The following is an 18,651-nucleotide window of genomic DNA, read 5'->3' as shown; positions in this document are numbered from 1 at the left end:
CTATAATATCATCCCTGATTTCCCAATTGGAAGTCATCTTGGCTGACTCCAGTCCACAGTATGCACATGAGGATGTTCAGTTGCCACACAAAGCTTTCATGCTAGAAATTTCTCTAAGATGACTTTGTACTTCCTGTGGAACACAATAAAGGATTTTATAGTTACAAATTGATTTAATTATTTAATTGATTTTATAGTTACTAATTGATTTATTTTCTTGTGGTCAATATCTGAATATCAAATGTCTCAATATCAAAACAGGTCTTCAATAAGCAAAGAATATTATCATCTATTTAAAGTTAACAAGTATGTATAAATGCTATCAATCTCTTATTGTTTCTTTCCTTCCTGGGTACTTTAGTGATATTACATGCTACATATGTGTAAATTTTACCAAATGTATTTTAACTACCTCTTCTGATAAAAATTATGGGGTTATATCTTTCTGATAAATACATTTCCAATATATAGTTTTTGATTTCTTGTGAAGTTGAATTACATAATTTTGTAAATTTTCCAAATTTGTATTTGAACTAACATATGACATTAGAGTAGTTGTCCTGGAATGTAGCTGAGGAATCAGCAATTTCAGTCATCTTAATATCAAATTTTAATTTTACAAGTCACTTCTGAAGTGAGGTGACTCATCTCACACAATACTCATAACTCACAGGTCTGCATAGGGTTTGAACATCTCTAACAGATAAATGCAAAACACACCATATGAAACACAATAAAATATAAAAACCACAGGTTATGTGAGTGCCTATCAAGGGCTGATGACCACTATTTGAGGGCAATTTTGCAAATTAATGACCATTGTAGAGGTAAGGAACCAGAAACTCAGAAAGCAAAAATGACTGTCAAGAATAGGTAGAGAATGAGTGAGTGGTGTTTAGACTACTCTGTACATCTCTACATCTTTGCAAGGGTTCTCTTATCTGGGCTCTCTGACTGCTTTAACTTTTACAGGTTATAATTGTATATATGCAATAAGCTGGTATGTTAATTACAGAATATTTTCACAATTAGATGCAGGAGTCTTACTGCTACCTCTCTTTTTGTTGCTTGGGATTCAGAGGCATCTAGATCTGCTCCGGGTCTAATAGTCCCAAGGTATGTTTCTGATCCTGAAATCATAGTTTACAATGAAACTAGATTTTCCACTTCCACCGGCGGGTGGGAGTGGGGCGGTCTCTATAAGCTTCAGTTCTTAATGGTGGACCCTAGCAGCTCACAGCCAATTTCTTTCTGGGTTCTTATATCAGCAAATCAAAGAATGAAATACATGGACAAAAAAGAGGGACCATAAAAGTTTAGGATTTGAGTGACAAGAAAAGAAGCATATCTCCCAGAAGTCAAGAGGGGACATTACAATAGGTTTTCTACTTAAATGTATTAGTCCAGAGGCTGATATATCTTCAGGGTAGAGTTGTTGATCAAAATTCATGTTAAAAATGTATTGGAAAAGTACAAAACCTGTTTGGGTAAAATCTGTGTTTCTCAGGTTTTGGAAAAGTACCAAAGTTATTGGATCAATTTGTAACTTCTAATTGGCTGTGTCCTTTTAGCACTTGAGTTTGAACTTACCCCTCAACTCCATTCAGGTCTGCCCCAATTCCATTTTCCCACCCCTTTGGGACAAAGGAGTTGTTTGGAATGTTTCTTCAGGTTAACCTCATGGAGTGGTCTTTACATTTGAAAAAAATTTTAATTGGAGTCCATTACCCTACTTGATCACTTTACTATCTATTCTATTTTATCCAATGCTGTTGCTTAACAAAGGCAATTTCTGACTTTGAGGAGAACAGATGCTGGTATCATTCACCAGCCAGCTCACTTTCCAGGCAAGTTTTGACTCAATTGCTAGTGTTCCCAAGAAAAACATGTTGATGAAACCTATGAGAGGAAGCATTGTGCACCAACAGAAATGAAGGTGCTATCGAATTAAATAAAAGTTCATATCATCTCATATTAAATAAAATCCATAGCCTGTGGACAGACAGACGTGAGTGGTGGGGTCATGAGGATAAAGGAATAATTCTATAAAATGGGCTCACCCTGCTGATCCCTTACATGCTTTCTTTTCCAAGAAGTAATTTACCTGCAGCCCTGTGTGGCCTAAGTGGCAGAATATGTTACAATCCTCGGCAAACTACTTGTTATCTGTAGGAGAAATGCAGGCTGGAAATAATGCCAATGAGAGGAACACGAGTTACCCACAAAGGGAAGATTTTTGTGACCCTTTCATTGACCAGATCTGGAACTCAAGGAGATAAGGATGATTCCCCTGATCATAAAATCTATAATAACAGGTTCCAACTAGAACCAGTCAGTATAGACCAAAGTGACCCAGAGTGGTCATGGCAGTGGATACTTGAAAGTCTCATGTCACCCTGCTATTAATCAAGTCAAGAGGTGGACCTGGATGGGACTCTCTGGAAACTTCTCTGGGACCTCAATAAAAGTTGAGGGTAGGAAAAACATGCTGTAATATGCCTGTTACTCTGAGTAATAGTACTGTTAACAGTGCTGGGGCCTTCTGAGAAACTGAAGCAGTACCAAGGCTCCTCCTTCAAATCCTGATTCTTGTGATCAAGTCAGAAATATTTTAGATCGTCACTCAGATTAACACGTATGATTAACATGTATGAGTTTATTGAAGGGATAGGAAGAGGGAAAGGGAACTCTCTCAAGGGAGAGAGTAGGTCCTCCCAGAGAGGAGAGGGCTATTGCAACTCTCCTGACCTCCTGTTTTATTGGGGTCCCATGAAACTTTACAGAGACTCCTGCCCAGATCCACATATTGGCGCCACTCAGGTCTGTCTGTCCCCTATCACTATGGTTGTCTTGATCTTGATCCTAGTTATGTGTTGTGTTTACTTTGTTACAATTCATCATGCTATAAACATATGATTAGTGCAATTTTATATATGCATGTTGCACTTTAAAATGTTTACTTAATTTTTGTATTTTATTTTTTTATTTTGATTCATTGTACACAAATGAAGTACAACTATCATTTCTGATTGTACACGAAGTAGAGTTATACCACTTGCATAATCATACATGTAATGATGTTTGTTTCATTCTATTACCTTCTTTCCCCCTGCCCCCTCCTCGCTCCTCATTTCCTTCTCACAATCCATCCTTCTTCCATTCTTTCCTTACCTCTTACCCTGCCCCTCGTTATGTACCATCATTCACTTATCAGAGAAATCATTTGGCCTTTGTTTTTTTGGGATTGGCTTAATTCACTTAGCATGATATTCTCCAACTCCATCCATTTACCTGCAAATGCCATAATTTATTCTTCTTTATGACTGAATAATATTCCATTGTGTATATATACCACAGTTCCTTTATCCATTCATCAATTGAAGGGCATCTCGTTTGATTCCAGAATCTAGCTATTGTGAATTGAGCTGCTATAAACATTGATGTGGCTGTGTCACTGTAGTATGCTGATTTTAAGTCCTTTGGGTATAGGCCAAGGAGTATGGGATAGCTGGGTCAAATGGTGGTTCCATTCCAAGTGTTCTAAGGAATCTCCACACTGCTTTCCAGAGTGGCTGCACCAATTTGCAACCCCAACAGCAATGAATGAGTGTACCTTTTCCCCACATCTTCACCAACACCTATTGTTGCTTGTATTTTTGATAATAGACGTTCTAATTGAGTTGAGATGAAATCTTAGGGTAGTTTTGATTTGCATTTCTCTTATGTTAAATTTTTTTTCATACATCTGTTGATTGCTATAGATCTTCTTCTGTGAAGTGTTTGCTAATTTCCTTAGCCCATTTATTGATTGGGTTATTTGTATTCTTGGTGTAAAGTTTTTTGAGTTCTTTAAAGATTCTAGAGATTAGTGCTCTATCTAAAGCGTGTGGCAAAAATTTTCTCCAACTCTGTAGGCTCTCTCTTCACATTGTTGATTATTTCCTTTGCTGAGAAGAAGCTTTTTAGTTTGAATCTATCCCAATTATTGATTCCTATTTTTATTTCTTGTGCTTTGGGAGTCATGTTAAGGAATTCTGGTCCTAAGCTGACATGATGAAGATTTGGACCTACTTTTTCTTCTACTAGGTGCAGGGTCTCTGGTCTAATTCCTAGGTCCTTGATCCATTTTGAGTTGAGTTTTGTGCAGGTTGAGAGATAGGGGTTTAATTTCATTTGACTGCATATGGATTTCCAGTTTTCCCAGCACTATTTGTTGAAGAGGCTATTTTTTCTCCATTGTATGTTTTTGGCACCTTTGTCTAGTATGAGAAAACTGTATTTATGTGAGTTTGTCTCTGTGTCCTCTATTCTGTACCATTGATCTACCTGCCTATTTTGGTGCCAATACCATGCCATTTTTGTTACTATTACTCTGTGGTATAGTCGAAGGTCTGGTATTATGATACCTGATGCTTCACACTCCCTGTTAAAGATTGCTTTAGCTATTCTGGATCTCTTATTTTTCCAAATGAATTTCACGATTGCTTTCTCTATTTCTATGAGGTAAAACAGAGGTGTTTGTTTGTTTGTTTGTTTTTTCAGTGCTGGGGATTGAACTCAGGGTCTTGTGTTTGGAAGGCAAGCACTCTACCAACTGAGCTAGATCCCCAGCCCTTAAAATGTTTATTTAAAACACTATAAGTAGTAACAACACAGTACTGCTTTAGTTTGTCACATACACCAAGGCAGAGAGTAGAGAATAATTATAAGTTCTGGAGTCAAACTTTAAACCTTCTTAACTGTGTGATGTTTTGTTTCCAGGAGCTTCAATTATTTTGTATCTCTGAACTTGGGAAAAACAGTAACCTCATGGAAGGATTATTGATGACATAATATTTACAAAGGTCACATGCTTAGAGAACCCCTATCTCTCAGAAGGCAGCAGTAAAACTCAGTCATTCATTCGAACATTTCTTATGCCTCGCACCATTTTGGGAGACAAGGACAAGTAACTTACATTTCTTGCTCTGAGTGACATAAATGATGTCCTCTCTTTCTTTTCTACGGATGCCTGATCCAAACAGAGTTGTCCACCTTTTTTTCCTAGTACCACCCAGATGTTCTCCAGCTGGAGTCAAGTATTCTCTCTGCTTCATGGTTCCCATTCCTCGGTGATGGGTTCTGGGCTTACATGAAATATCATGCCATATTTCCAAAGCACGTACCACATCATGCTGCAGTTGTAATTGAATGGATGAATGAGTGAACGCTCTTCCCGAATCCTATTGGGTCTCACTCCTCCTTTTATCCTGATAAATCTTAATTCCTATTCCTCCTTCAAGTCCCTTTTAGCGAAACCCTCTCTGTTTGTTTTCTTGATCCCTTCTAAACAGAAGTCATTTTTCCTCTCAATAGACCTAGAGTACTTTACTTGAAATTTCTTATGGATATTAGTGAAGATAGGGAAAGTATAGTTTTAGAATCTATTAGACCTGGGGTCTAGAATGGGCTTTAATGTTAACAAGCTGTGTGAATTTAGGAAATTCAGCTTCTCTGACTCTGTTTTTTGATCACTAAAAGCAGGGAAGATTACGTCTGCCTTTTAAGCTATTGTAAGGTAGAAATAACACGATCCAAGGGCATGCCACATACTCAATGCCAATTGCTCCACAAAGAGGAGGTATTATTTCACCCTTGTATTCTATAATCTTTGTAAACATGGTATCTTTCATGTCTTCTCTCCTCTCCTGGCCTATAGTAAGAAAGCCATCTCTACCTTAACTCAGCACTGCTCACCATTCCTGAATACAACAAATGTTCAACACATGTTTGAATAAATGAATGAATGAATAAAAGATAAATTGCTCAATGCTAGTGGCAGAGAAAGAATCATGTACAAAATGCCTGAATCTCATATGACTACTTGAAGATTTTTCTCCAGAGATGAATAATACAAACGCCTCGCTGACAGAGGATCATTCAGTCTCTCTGTTGCTGCACAGAAGAAAATAGAGCTAGAATGGCATAGTCCACTCAGGTTGCTGTAGGAACAGGCAGACATTAGCATGATTTTAACTGGCACTGACTGGTTGCTATTCACCAGATGGTGACCAATTTGGATTGGGTCTGCCTTAAAGAATATTGCAGTGGTTTGGCTTATGGGATAATGCAGGCAATGGTATCTACCAAAGAGCAAGCTTTCAGTTGGATTGGAGTTTGAAGTCTGGAAGCTGGTAAATGTGCTAACTACTTACAAGGCCAAGTTAGAGCTATGAAAGGTAAGTTTTCCTTTTTTGTATGCAAAGTTCTTGTCTTTAAATTTCCTACTGTAGTAAAGAGTCAACATTGCATAATAACCATCCTCCAAGACTTTATTAAAATCCTGACCTTTGCTTCAAAGTTTTTGTTTGGAAGGAAAAAAACGAGAGAAAATTAGGTCTTTGCTAATAGTTTCCAGGAGCATCAGGCCACAGGCCAGAAAGACTCAGGATGCCTTTTGGAAACCATTCTTCTGCCTGTCACCCTGTCACTGACTTGCCTCTCTGATGACACTGGGGGGAATATCACTAAAATGACAGCATTCTAAGAAAAGAGAAAATGATTTGAAAGGAGAAACAACTCAGAGACAGAGATTCTGATCCTCTGACTGTGGGTATCTGGTGGGAGAATCTCCTGACCTCTGGGAACTTCAGCACTCTGCACCTATCAGCTCCCTCCAAACCCCTGAGCCAAGAGAACTGGCTACAATGTAGCATGGCTTCTGGAAGCCTAAGACAGTGTTTGGAGGATGAGCCCCACCCCATTAAAATGCCCATCTGAGAAGGCGGAAGACTGCCAGGAGATTGAGCTAGCTGTTGGTTCCAGCCAACACCTGAGAAGAGGCTGTGACTCCCTTTCTTGGAGCATGTCTGAAAAGGCCTTCCTATTTTGAATATGTATCTTTCATGACTCAGTGTAATCTCTCAAGTCTCCAAGACCTTTTCTTTAAAATTCTATCACCTAGAAGGATAGGGCCTCCTTAACCAGTCTGTGGTAGGATAGAACCCTAATTTCCATGACAGTCAGCTAGCAGACACACTGACCTCATCACATTTATAGTGACCAATCTTATGGTTTTTCCCTTCTCTGAGTTCAAACTTCTTCCCTGCCCCCTCCTTCATTCTCCCTTTAAAATGTCTGCACAAATAGGAATGGAACTCATATCTTTACTGTCAGTAGTTATGAATAAATCTGTTTTCATGAGATTTTATCTGTTTTACTGGCTGAGTTTATTTTTGACATCTCCATGGTAAGCAATGCCTTTTCCTGGGGCTCACCTCCATCTTTGTGCAGATAAAGGACATTCTGGAGGGATCTAGAAGTTCTCCTTTCTACTCTCTTCTTCCAGGAAAAACAAAACCCAGTCTGTGAGGTTGAGAGATAGAAATGAAGAAAGCTCCACCACACAGTCACATTTCCTCTTCCAAACTAGAGTTTCAATGGTTACATGCCTGTGCTATGAGCATGTACTTCTGACAAGACAGGCTTTAGGAATCTCCACCTTAACATGGCTTTGTTTAGTCTGCTTGATTTTTTTTTTTTTCATGTGTAGCTGATCAAAACTAAGGGAAAGGGCTTTATCAGGAACAGAGACACTGAGAACCAAGAGGCTCAGGAGGAGTGGGGAAAGACATCCCCTGAGTACCACAAGAGCAACTTGGTATAACTGAGAACAGATGTGAGTGCTAGAGGGTTGGAAGAAAAAAGTGAGAGGTATGTAAGGTGGGGACATCAAAAATATAGAAGGTGAAGTAATTACTTTTTCTTTTTTCACACTTTATTTCACTTGACTCAGTTCTTCCATTTACCTTCCATTCAAAAACTCAAAGCAAAATGTCTCTATACTGTTCTTTATCCTGAACCCAGCCCCAGAAAGCTATTTGTTTTTTATTTTTCTTTTAACTTTTCTGGTCTTGCAAAAATACAAATGAAAGGAGAAGAGCAATGCATTCATCACTTAATGTTTGGGGGTCTTAGTATAACCATGAAAGATTTAGACAAAATTCATGACTCATCTAACATTTATTAAATGAACATCTTGTGCAAAGTACCCTCCACTCAGAAGGGAGGCTTCATATTACCCTGCTGAAGCTTGCACTCCTGTTAGAAGGCATTCAATAAGCAAGTAAATTAAAATGTAACATTATTAAGACCAAATTAAAAAGGTATTATGTAATGCGATTGTCTGAAAGGGCTTTACTGAGAAGGTGAGAGTTGAGAAGTGATGCGAATGAAGAGGTGAATGAAATGAAGATGAACCATGAAAGAAGAGCATTCCGAGAAAAGGGAACAGCAAGTGCAAAAGCCCAGGATGGGAATGTGTTAGTGTGTTTGAACAGTAGCAAGGATCACATGATAAGAGGTTTATAGGAATAAGTAGTGCTGCATCAGGGAAGTCCCCTTATGCCACAATAAGGGCTCTGGAAATTTACCTAATCATGATAAGAAATCACTGAATATTTGAAAGCAGATGATGATGTACTATTTCTTGTAAAAATAACAAGGAATATTTACATACCCTTTATAGGTGCCATAGCTTTATAGGTGTTTCAAGTGTTTTACTTGCATAAGATCATTAAAATTTAAAACAGCACTGTGGTATTATTATTCCCATTTTACAGAGGATGAAACTGAAGAAAATGAAGTTAAGTAACTTGATAATGTTACGTTAATATGTTACAGAATTTGAAATTGGACTAAGGCAGTCTGCCATCAGAGTCTTGATCTTAATCACTAGCCTGTATTTGTTCTGATTTCCATTTTTAAAGATCTCTGAAGTATGGGAAATAAATTCTCTGGACAAGAGTTTAAGCAAAGTGGGGTGGGAGGGGTGGAGGGGAAGGGAAAAAATAACAATGAATCAAACAACATTGCCCTATGTAAATTTATGATTAGACAAATGGGATGCCTTGACTCCTTGTATAAATAGAGAAACATGTATCCCATTTGTTTAAATAAAAAAAAAAAAAAAAAAAAAAAAAAAAAAAGAGTTTAAGCAAAGAGACCAGTGAGGAGAGAGGTGACAGTGAATTGGACCATAGTGGTTGTGTGGAGGAGAGGAATAGTGTGCTCATATTCAAGATGTAGTTCAAATACATTAGAAGTGGAAGATTTGTGGATGAATTGCACACCAGCAATGAAAGAGTGAAATCAATGATAATGCCAAAGTTTTGACTTTACCACTGTTTAAAAGATGTTGTTTCTTGAAAATCTGTAGAAATGGAAAGGAGATTGTTTGGTAAGGGATAGCAATAAAGACCTTGATTCTCGCCCAGTATGGTACCACACTGTATAATCCCAGAGACTCAGGAAGCTGAGGCAGAAGGATCTTGAGTCCAAGCCAGCCTCAGCAACTTCACAAGGCCCTACATAACTTAGTGAGACCATGTCTCTAAATAAAATATAAAATAGGACCGGGGATGTGGCTCACTGGTTAAATAACTCTGGGTTCAATCGCCAGTATCAATCAACCAACAAACAAAAAAGCTTGATTTTGAACATGTAAACTTCAGGGTGTACACAAAATGTCCTAAGGGAAATGAGACGGGACACAGGGGTGCAGACCTATTACTGTCCTCTGGAGACTGAGGCATGTTCAAGGCCAGCCCGGGCAACTTAGTGCAAATCCTTCTCAAAACAGACAATCGAAAGGACTGAGGATATAACTGTGTGGTAAAGGACCCCTGGGTTCAATCCCAGTAACACACACACACACACACACACACACATGCACGCACGCACGCACAAACACACACACCAGGGAAAACAAAGGAGGCAATCTGGTATACACAGTCCATGGTTTGAAATGTACATTTAAATTTGCACATCATTACCATATAGATATTTTAGAAGTTATATCTCTGGATAAGATCCCAAGAAAGGGAATATAATCACTCCAAAGATTCATCTGTGGGACATTCCTATCTTCAGATATCATGAAGAAGTAAAGAATCCAGCAAAACCGTATGATAAGGAGCAGCAGAAGAAACAGACAAAAAAAAAAAAAAAAAAAAAAAAGGATTCCAGAAAGAACTAAGGTGAAGGAGCAATGGATTGACTGTGGAAGCTGCTTGCTAATAGGTCAAGTAAAATGATGACTGAAAATTGACCAGTGAATTTGTTGAGGCGAATATCATTAGAAACCATGATTATGATTTTGTTAGGGACAAAATTCTGACTGGATGGGGTTCAAAGAACTAGAAAAACCTGAGGCTCCATATAAACATACCTAAGTGCCAAAAAAGTGGGGATGATAGGAGAGGGAAGAAAGAAATAGTAATGCTTTTTCCAAATACTTTAATCAATTGCAAAGAAGTTGCATTGAGTGTCTCCTACACACCCAGCACTGTTAGGCACTGCACCGCAATGCAGTTTTATTCATTCTCAGGAAACAATTATTTTTTGAATGCCTGTTATGTGATAGATACTTTAAAATGTTTTAAATTGTTGTAGTACAATTTTGATATTACAACAAAATTAAAAGAAAAAAACGTTGCTATATTTCCATTATCCTAATGCATCAACATTTTTTCACATTTCTTTCAACTGCTATCCATATGTCTTCATAACTTTAACTCAAGATTATTATGTTGAAAGCCTTTTTCCTGATAGATATATCTCCATAATATGAAAAATTTGACAGCAAATTGGTTAACTAATCATTTTTTATTTCCAATCATTTATACAGTCTTCAAATGACAATACACTATCATTATTTGTCTATATGTCTTTTATTTTCAGTAAGTTATAAGTAGACTCTCAAAAAGTCCAGGACTCCTTCTGGTTTGATTCTGAACTCCCATTATCTGCCAATCTTCTAGGTAGTACAAAGTTTGCTCAGAGGTGTCTAAGAGCATGAATGCTGACCACTTGGGTTCTTATTTTCACTTCTCCACTTGTAGGCTTGTAACCTTGGCTATTTGATTTGCCATCTCTCTATTCCATCTATAAAGTGGAGATAATAATAATAGCCTACATGTTAATGCGAGAGTGAAGTGAGCATGTGGAAAGTCCTCATGATTGTGCCTACTACTTGGTAGACTCTATGTAAGTGTGCTACCTGACACACAAAAATTGGTGCCTGAGATATGCTTAATGAATGAATAATAAATCAATGAAGAATTTATTTTTGCTTCACAAAGATAACTTTTTGAATGTTTGGATTATTTCCTCTTTGGATCAGCAACAATGTGGTGAGCATGTACTATATGCCAGTTATCCAAAGATAAATAATACTTTCTTGGGATGCATTTTCCTAAGTGATATCAAGAGGTGACATAATGTGACTCTTTCTATAGTTTTGATTACACTGTTAGTTCAACCTGGGGAGTTAAGCTCCACCAGGGCAGGGGTAGAATGTGAACCTTTAGCAAGACTGGCATCTACTAGCTCCCCTTTCATCTGCACTCACCTAGGCCCTTTTCTTCTTTTACATGCCTTTACTTCTTCTCCTTAATTGCTTTCTCTGGATTTCCTTAATAAATAAATTAATATGTTTCAATGAGGTAGCTTAGGAGTGGGAGGAGTGGGAGAAAGTCAAGGATGCGAGGAGTGAGGCCCTTGTGAAGAGACAAGTCAGTTTCACAGATTGCCTTGGTCAGAGAATGGGGGCAGAGATTGGAGGGCAAGCCAGTCAGGATGAAATCCTATTGGACTATCAAAGGTAGCAACAGAAGGTTCTTAAAGAAGGGAGTTGACTTAATGAATGACATTATAAAGCTCCTTGGGATGACTATACAAATGTTACCAGAATTTTCAGGGAAAAGGCTTTGGCTTTGGGGTCCTAATGAACTAGGTTTGGGCACCTGTCCCAAGATGCCAAAGAAAGAGATATGCAGTATGAAGGTAGGAAAGAGCTTTAATCAATGTAGCCATACTGAGACGCCACACTTAGGTCAAGTGACATAAAACCGTTTTAAAGGGGTGACAAAGAACTTTGAGGTTTTATGCAAATGAGCAGGCAGACAAGGTTTGCATAGCTGACAAAGTGGGGAATTTTGGTCAGGTGGTGATCTGATTTATCCTGATCTCAGGACTGGTTCTCCAAAGCTCAGGGGGAAGTTTTGTTGGATAAGGGGGCAATTCTGTTCCCATCATGAGAGGATTGCTCCTGCTTAGGGGCTAGTTTCAGTTCTGTCATGAACATGGGGGTAATTGCTCCTGCTTAGGGGACAATTTCATCATGGGGAATTTTGGAGGGAACCTTATTATGGGATAATCTTCCTGCAAGGTTAGCTGTTGCTTGGGGATAGTTTTTGTGTCTCTAGTCATAGAGATGTTTGTCAATCAGACCTGTTAGAATCCAAGGTAACTGCAAGAGAGAATGACTCAGGAGACCTCAGGAGAGAAAGTAAAGATGCAAGATGGAGTCTGAGAGGAAAAGAGTTTAGTTTAGGTCTGTGCTGGGTCCACCTTTACAGCTACCACCCAGTGTGTGTGGGGGGGGGCGGGGGGGGAGTGGGGTTGGTGTGTGTGTGTTGGGGGGTGGCAGCAGAAGTCTCTTGCTGAAACCTGGAGAAATGAGAATGAATGAAGTCATTCTATTGGGATTATTTCCTTCTATAACATATTAGTTATTTCATTCATTCATTCATTTATTTAGCACACATGCACTAAGTGCCTACTTTGTTCCAGGTATGCGCTGAGTCCTGATTATTCACCAGTGGACAATCCAGATGCAGTCTTCTGTCATAACCAGTTGCTTCTTCACATCACTGTCAATTTTAGTAAGAGCTCTAGACTGCCGAGATGGCTTTTCTGTTTCCTCCTGTTGCACTTGGTGCTTGGTACATGGTGGACGCTCAAAAAGACTGTCATGGCCTTGCTCCATGACAGCTAGAGATACGTGGAGATGGGAAGAAAATTCAGGGTTGCATCGACCTCAACTGTGAGACCATAATTTGCAAGGAGCACATGTCTGCGTCTATGTGTATAGTGTATGTGCGGGGCTAGGGTAATCGTCCCAGGGCGCCTGGCAGCGTGCCAAGCTGAGCTGCAGGAGGACGGCTCTCCCTTCCTCGCGCGCTCAGACCAGTCCAGGCGGTGACTGGGCGCTTGAGGAAGAAGCACAGCTTCGCATCCGCCCGCAGGCGGACACCGCGGGGCTCCTCCTCGCAGCGGGCGGGACTGGCCCGCTGTGCCGCCCAGAAGCCGCAGGCTCGGGAAGCCCTGAACGCCGGTGGATCGCGAGCCAAGGCGGCGGGTGGAGCCTGATCCACGATATCGCGGCCAATCGCGTGGCGCCGGGGGAGGAGCCCCGAAGGGGGAAAAAGAAAGTGCGGCGGAAAGTAAGAGGCTCATTGGGGAAGACTGCCGGGATCCAGGTCCCCTGGGCTTTGCTTTGGCTCGGAGCACGGAGAGAAGCAGTGCCGGGAGACCCTCCACCCATCCTGCCGCTTTCGCTGAGCCCGCTCAGCTTCTCAAGAAAGGTGAGTCTCGCGCTGCAGTGAGGACTGGAGGAATCATCCTGCCGCAGAAACTCCGGGTAGATGGATTCTTAGAGATGGTCTCGTTCAATCCTCCTGTTTTACAGAAGGGAAAACTGAGAAACAGGGCGAAGCAGTGGCCTGGGTAGCTCACTCAGTGGCGGGGATTCGAACCCAGCAGTTCAGAGCCCCTTTGCTGGTGTGGGGATTAAGTAACGCAGTCGTGGGATGGCCGCGCGTTTCTGTGCGGGTTCTCAGTTCTTTGCGGGATCTGCTCTGGTCTTCCTGAGCCTTGGTTGCTCCAGTGCGCTAACGTAAGCAATGAGGATAGGAGGCTGGGTGTCCCAGCATGCCCATTCAGTGTCACGTCGCTCTCAACCCCGAGCTATGACAGCCTGGGTAAAGGCTGCCAGCAGCCTCACTCTCTCCTTTCCTGACCTGCTTTCTCGAAAAGATGCTCCTGCTGAGGGTGTCCCACAGGCTCCAGGCGGAGTTGGGGGAGAGGGAAGGGACGTCTGGGCGCTGAAGTCCTCCTATGGTACTCCCAGTTCTCTCCCCAGCCCCGGAGGGAGCGGAGCTGTTGGCTCTGTGGGGAACGAGACGTTCCTCCTTAAGGAACTGACTTCATGGAATCATATCGTCCCTCCCTTTCCAGTTCGAAGTATTGGGAAGGTATCAGAGACTGAGTTAGAGAAAAATCGAAAACAAAAACAAACTTATGCTGTTTCCTTAAAGAGCCCGACCCCAACCTGTCTTTCGTCCATCCTCTGTTGTGAAATTGTGAACCAGGACACCAGGGGAAGCATTTCCCTGCTCTGCTGTCAGATCCACGGTTAGTTACCAGCTGTAAAAGGAGTACTTGCCTAGTTTCCAGCTCTGCCATGTGTTAGCTGTCTGAACTTGGGCAAATTAGCCCATCTTTCTAATACCATTTTCCCCCCAGTCACAAAAATGGAGATTATAATGGTCACTGTGAGCCCTTAGGGTAGTTGGGAGGATGAAATGGGGCAGGCAATTCAAGTTACATTTTTTTTTTTAGCACAGTGGCTGACCTGGCACCTGGTCTGGTTGAAACTGATGATAACTATTGTAAATATTCTTGAATAACAATCCTGAAGACATTGAATTTTGAGAATCATGCTTTCTTATTACCTTCAAGTGACTTTTTTTTTTTTTTAATATGGAAATGGGATGTTTTCTTCTTTGGAGTTTGAGCAGTTCTTTTATTTTTATTATTTTTTTTACTTTTACAGACTGCATTTTGATTCATTGTACACAAATGGGGTACAACTTTTCGTTTCTATGATTGTGGTTCTATGGTTCAATGTAGATTCATATCATTCTTATAATCATACATATACATTTTTCACATGTGACTTGGATCATGGGTGCTTGATGTGGAATATAAAATTGATATTTCTCAGTGATGTGAATTTTCTACTAGTTTTTAGGTCAAAGCTCAGGCCTGTGAACTGCTCTGATCTGAGGTATCCTTCATGGACAACAAGGAACTTTAATTTAATGAGGGGTAAAAAAGACAAGAGGAGGAAGTTGGAAGTTGCAGCTGTAATAGGCTGTGCTAAGCTTTCTATTCCTGCTCGCTTAGATCAGTCAAGCAACTTTATGTTATTCAGCTAATATTTGTGCAGGGATGCTGCTAAATTCATTCTCTTCTGGACACTAACTTGTTCTATTTAAACACAAACACACACAGGCCTACACTGGTCTTCCTGTATTATTGCTATTTTAAAATTAAATAGCTTTCTTCATACACCTGTACCCTGCTCATGAGAGTTGATTTTATTTGAGTCATACAGTTATTTAGTTCTATCTATAGGCCATGCCATTAGTCTCTGACTTTAGTATTTATAGTTGGTTACCCTCATAGTCCATAATATTTATATGCAGTATTGATGTGCACCTGAGAATGGGTGTGGTACATTTTGAGAGAAGGTAAAAGTCCAGTGGTGCCCACTCAGGTACCTCCCACACCAAGCATTTGCAGAGGATGGGATCTCTTGCTTCCGTCAGCTTGTTCCGTGTGCATGCATTGTGATGAGCTGGCTGGGATACATCTGAACGTGTGCCTGAGAGACCAGGGACTTGTGGGGAAAAGGAAAATGTTCAAAATAAGGTCAGAACAAGGGGACAGAGGGGAGATTGAAAACAAATTTCTTCTGGTTCTGGTTCTTTGAAGAAAGAATACACAGTTATATCCTTATTCCTTATACACATTATTATTTGTTGCTAGCAAAGCTGTATGTATATATAGAACTTTAACATTTCTAAAGTGCATCCCACATATATTATCTTCCTTGTTATTTGCAATAGCCCTGGAGAAGGACATGGCAGGCATATTAATAGTGTAAGATGCCCATGTTTTGTGATAAAACATACTTGATTTCAAATTCCAGCTCTGGTACCTAAGGAGTTGGATGATACTAGCAACTTATTTCACTATTTAGGGCTTCTGTTTTACCCAATTCTAAAGTGGATAAAATTGCTTACTCTAAGAATTTATGTGAAGATTAAATTCAGTAAAATGATGTCAAATACATGTAGTAAATAGGTGCTCATTAAATGACACCTCTTCTTAGCTAGTCTCCCTTTACTGAAAACTGGAATGAGACTCAGAAATGAGAGGCTGCCATGGGTCACCTGGTTGAAAATTTTAGCCGTAGGAATATAGTGCACTTTTTGGCTTCTAGTTTTCCTGTAACACCCTGCCACCTCTCCAATGAGATCTTGAGTAGTTGACTTTAGGTGAGGTTAGATTACGTTATCTGGCTGGTGATTTCAAGGTATCCTTTTGGTCACAGAGTAGGTATTTCCTTGCTAAGAGAACAATCCTTCAACATGACTTTGGAGAATTTAGTGAAGCCGACTCTCAGGAGAGAGAGAATTTAAAGTGATGATCTCTAAGGCAACTTTCTTATTCTCATTTGTTTGATGCGATGCCACTTCAACTCTTGGGAGGAAGGGTTACTATGAATACAATACAGAAAGTTCAGAAATATGTCTGATTTTTTTTTTTTCCTGTTCAGAGTGGTTTCTTCCCTCTGCCATCCTGTAATAGTTCGAAGACTGGTATGAAGATTGAGGAACAAATGCCATGTGTGACCATAGCATCATTTAGCTCTCTCACAAATTCCATGGAAAAAGAATGGAACAGAACAATATGCAAAGGCAACATTTGAAAAAACAAAACAAAACAAAACAAAAAACAGAAGCATCCCTTGCTGTTGATGCTAATCATTTGTTTGGAGTCTCAGTTCTCCTTGTGGAAACGGATGGCTGCAGACTTCAGTAGCAAGATGAGCAGATCTGTTTGTGGTCCAGGCAGTAGGGCCATTCATCTATAGAGGCTCCTCACAGGCCATCAGGTTTCTTTCCTTTGTAGCAAGCAGACAGGCTTGCAAATGCAGTCCTGGGAGAAATGTTTTGTTCCTTGCTTTTGGCATTTGGGAGCATATATTTGCTTTTGCCAAAAGTAGATACATCTTACCTGGTGTAGTTAGGAAAGCAGAATGTGACTGGAGGAAATCAGGAGAGGAGACAGGGGGAAGGAGAGGTTATCTCCAGTGTACACACAGTTTCATTTGTTGCTCAACTTCATCAAGCTTTTGCTGGTGACACAGATGTAGGTTCTGGTGAGTCACTGTTGCCTTGCCTGTGAAATATTAAAGAGAGCCACCTACTGTGCTCTTTGCCCATTTTGGAAATTGCTCTGTGGGGGAAGAAAAACCACCAAAGAATAAGAAGGTTACAAAACATTTAGTGTCTGACATTTTGGGGAATAAATTCAGGTTAACTTCTCATATGCTTATTTTTATAAAAATTTGGAGAGCATTGTTTATGCTGACAGAATAGCTAGGATACATTTCTAGTCTGAATTTATTTTAACTCTCAGCTAGAGTGCTGTGAATTCTAGACTCTGGTAGGTACCTGAGGCTCTCTTAAAGGGATGATTCTCAGGCTCTGCAGTTAGGATATAGGGATGCTCGTGTCTCCTTAGAACCTTTACTCTCTGTCTTTTCCAAAAGTCAGCATCTTTTCATAGGAAGAATTTAATAAATACTAATTCTTTCTTCTGCCAGAAATTCCTTCAATTTATTAGTCTGTTAAATTATGGTCATCAAAATTTAATAGCTACCCTTTATTGAACTCCATCATGGTTTGTGCTGAGTGCTTTACATACATCATCTTATTCAATCCTTGCAATAATTCTGTTTTTATTTTTATTTTTTAAGGAAACTTATGCTCACAGAAGTTAAATAGCATGACCCATGTCACATAGCACAACAAAAGTAATGATGCTGAGGACCATCAGTTCATTTCATTTTAGAACTGGGAAGAAACTTAAATTGTCCTTCTTCTGGACTAGAACAGAGGACTGGGCTAAGACCTCTGGCCATCTCTTCTGCATCCTGCCATTCTAGTCCTGGTATTACTTGGTGCCTGAGGAATCTCTCTATTTTGGGGCCTAAATTGTGAGAGAGCTGAACTAGATGGTCTCTAAGGTTATTCTGCTGCAGTGCCTTGTGTAGTTTTCTTTAAGATTCTTTTCAACTGAAATTCTGCAATCACATCTCTCTGAAAAAGTCAAGGTTAAAGGGGGAAATGGGACTAAAGAGGAAATACCCTTGTTTTTTGCCCCAGAGATGTATTTTCAAGACAGACAGATCACGGCAAGGGAAAACAGCATTTACTGGTGCATGTACTCTTGTCATTTTATTTAAACACCAAAGATAACTCTCACATATATATTACTGTCTGCCTTTTCCTGATGAAAGAACTGAGGCTCAAATCAACTTAAAGACCTGCTCAAGTTTATCCCGTTAGTAAAGATTAGAACCTGTGTGTGCTTGAGTGTAAAGCCCTTTGGTTCACTGTACTGTATTTTCTGGTCACCACATCTGAAGACTTGTGTAACCATAGTCATAAATGCCCCCTCCCTGTGTCCTTATGCCATATCTACTCGGACTGTCTTTTACTTTTCTTCTCTTCTTTCCTTCCAGACATGCTGTTCAAATTCTTTTTTGATTCTTCTTAGTTTATAGAACTGCCTTATATGCTTATAACATCTTCTATCTCTGTTTTGATTTTTTTCTATTTGTCAGTAGTCTGTTCATGTCCTTGATTGGCACCTAAGTAGCCACAGACATGATTTATCCTGTCCTGTGCCTAACACAGTACCTTGCACATACAAAGTACAAAACTGAATTGATAACAGATTCATACTAAGTCA

General features: G+C 39.9%; 1 protein-coding gene across 6 annotated transcripts in view; it reads left to right on the top strand.

The window, feature by feature from the left end:
• The first annotated feature begins 13,209 nt into the window (after nt 1–13,209).
• Nucleotides 13,210–18,651, top strand: part of IL1RAP (interleukin 1 receptor accessory protein) — a 171,498-nt gene continuing 166,056 nt past the window's right edge. For 2 of the 6 annotated variants that reach the window (XR_013757318.1, XM_079100858.1), the window contains exon 1: nt 13,212–13,406. The gene's annotated coding sequence lies outside the window, so the exon portion shown is untranslated. Of the gene's footprint in view, nt 13,407–18,651 lie in introns of all 6 variants that reach the window. The other 4 variants (XR_013757319.1, XM_079100860.1, XM_079100859.1 and 1 more) reach the window with 3 other exon arrangements.

This window comes from Sciurus vulgaris (genome assembly GCF_902686455.1).
Source record: "Sciurus vulgaris genome assembly, chromosome: 10".
NCBI classification, from domain to species: domain Eukaryota; kingdom Metazoa; phylum Chordata; class Mammalia; order Rodentia; family Sciuridae; genus Sciurus; species Sciurus vulgaris.
Note: the sequence above shows the minus strand (reverse complement) of the source record. Positions and strands in the feature narration are given on the sequence as shown.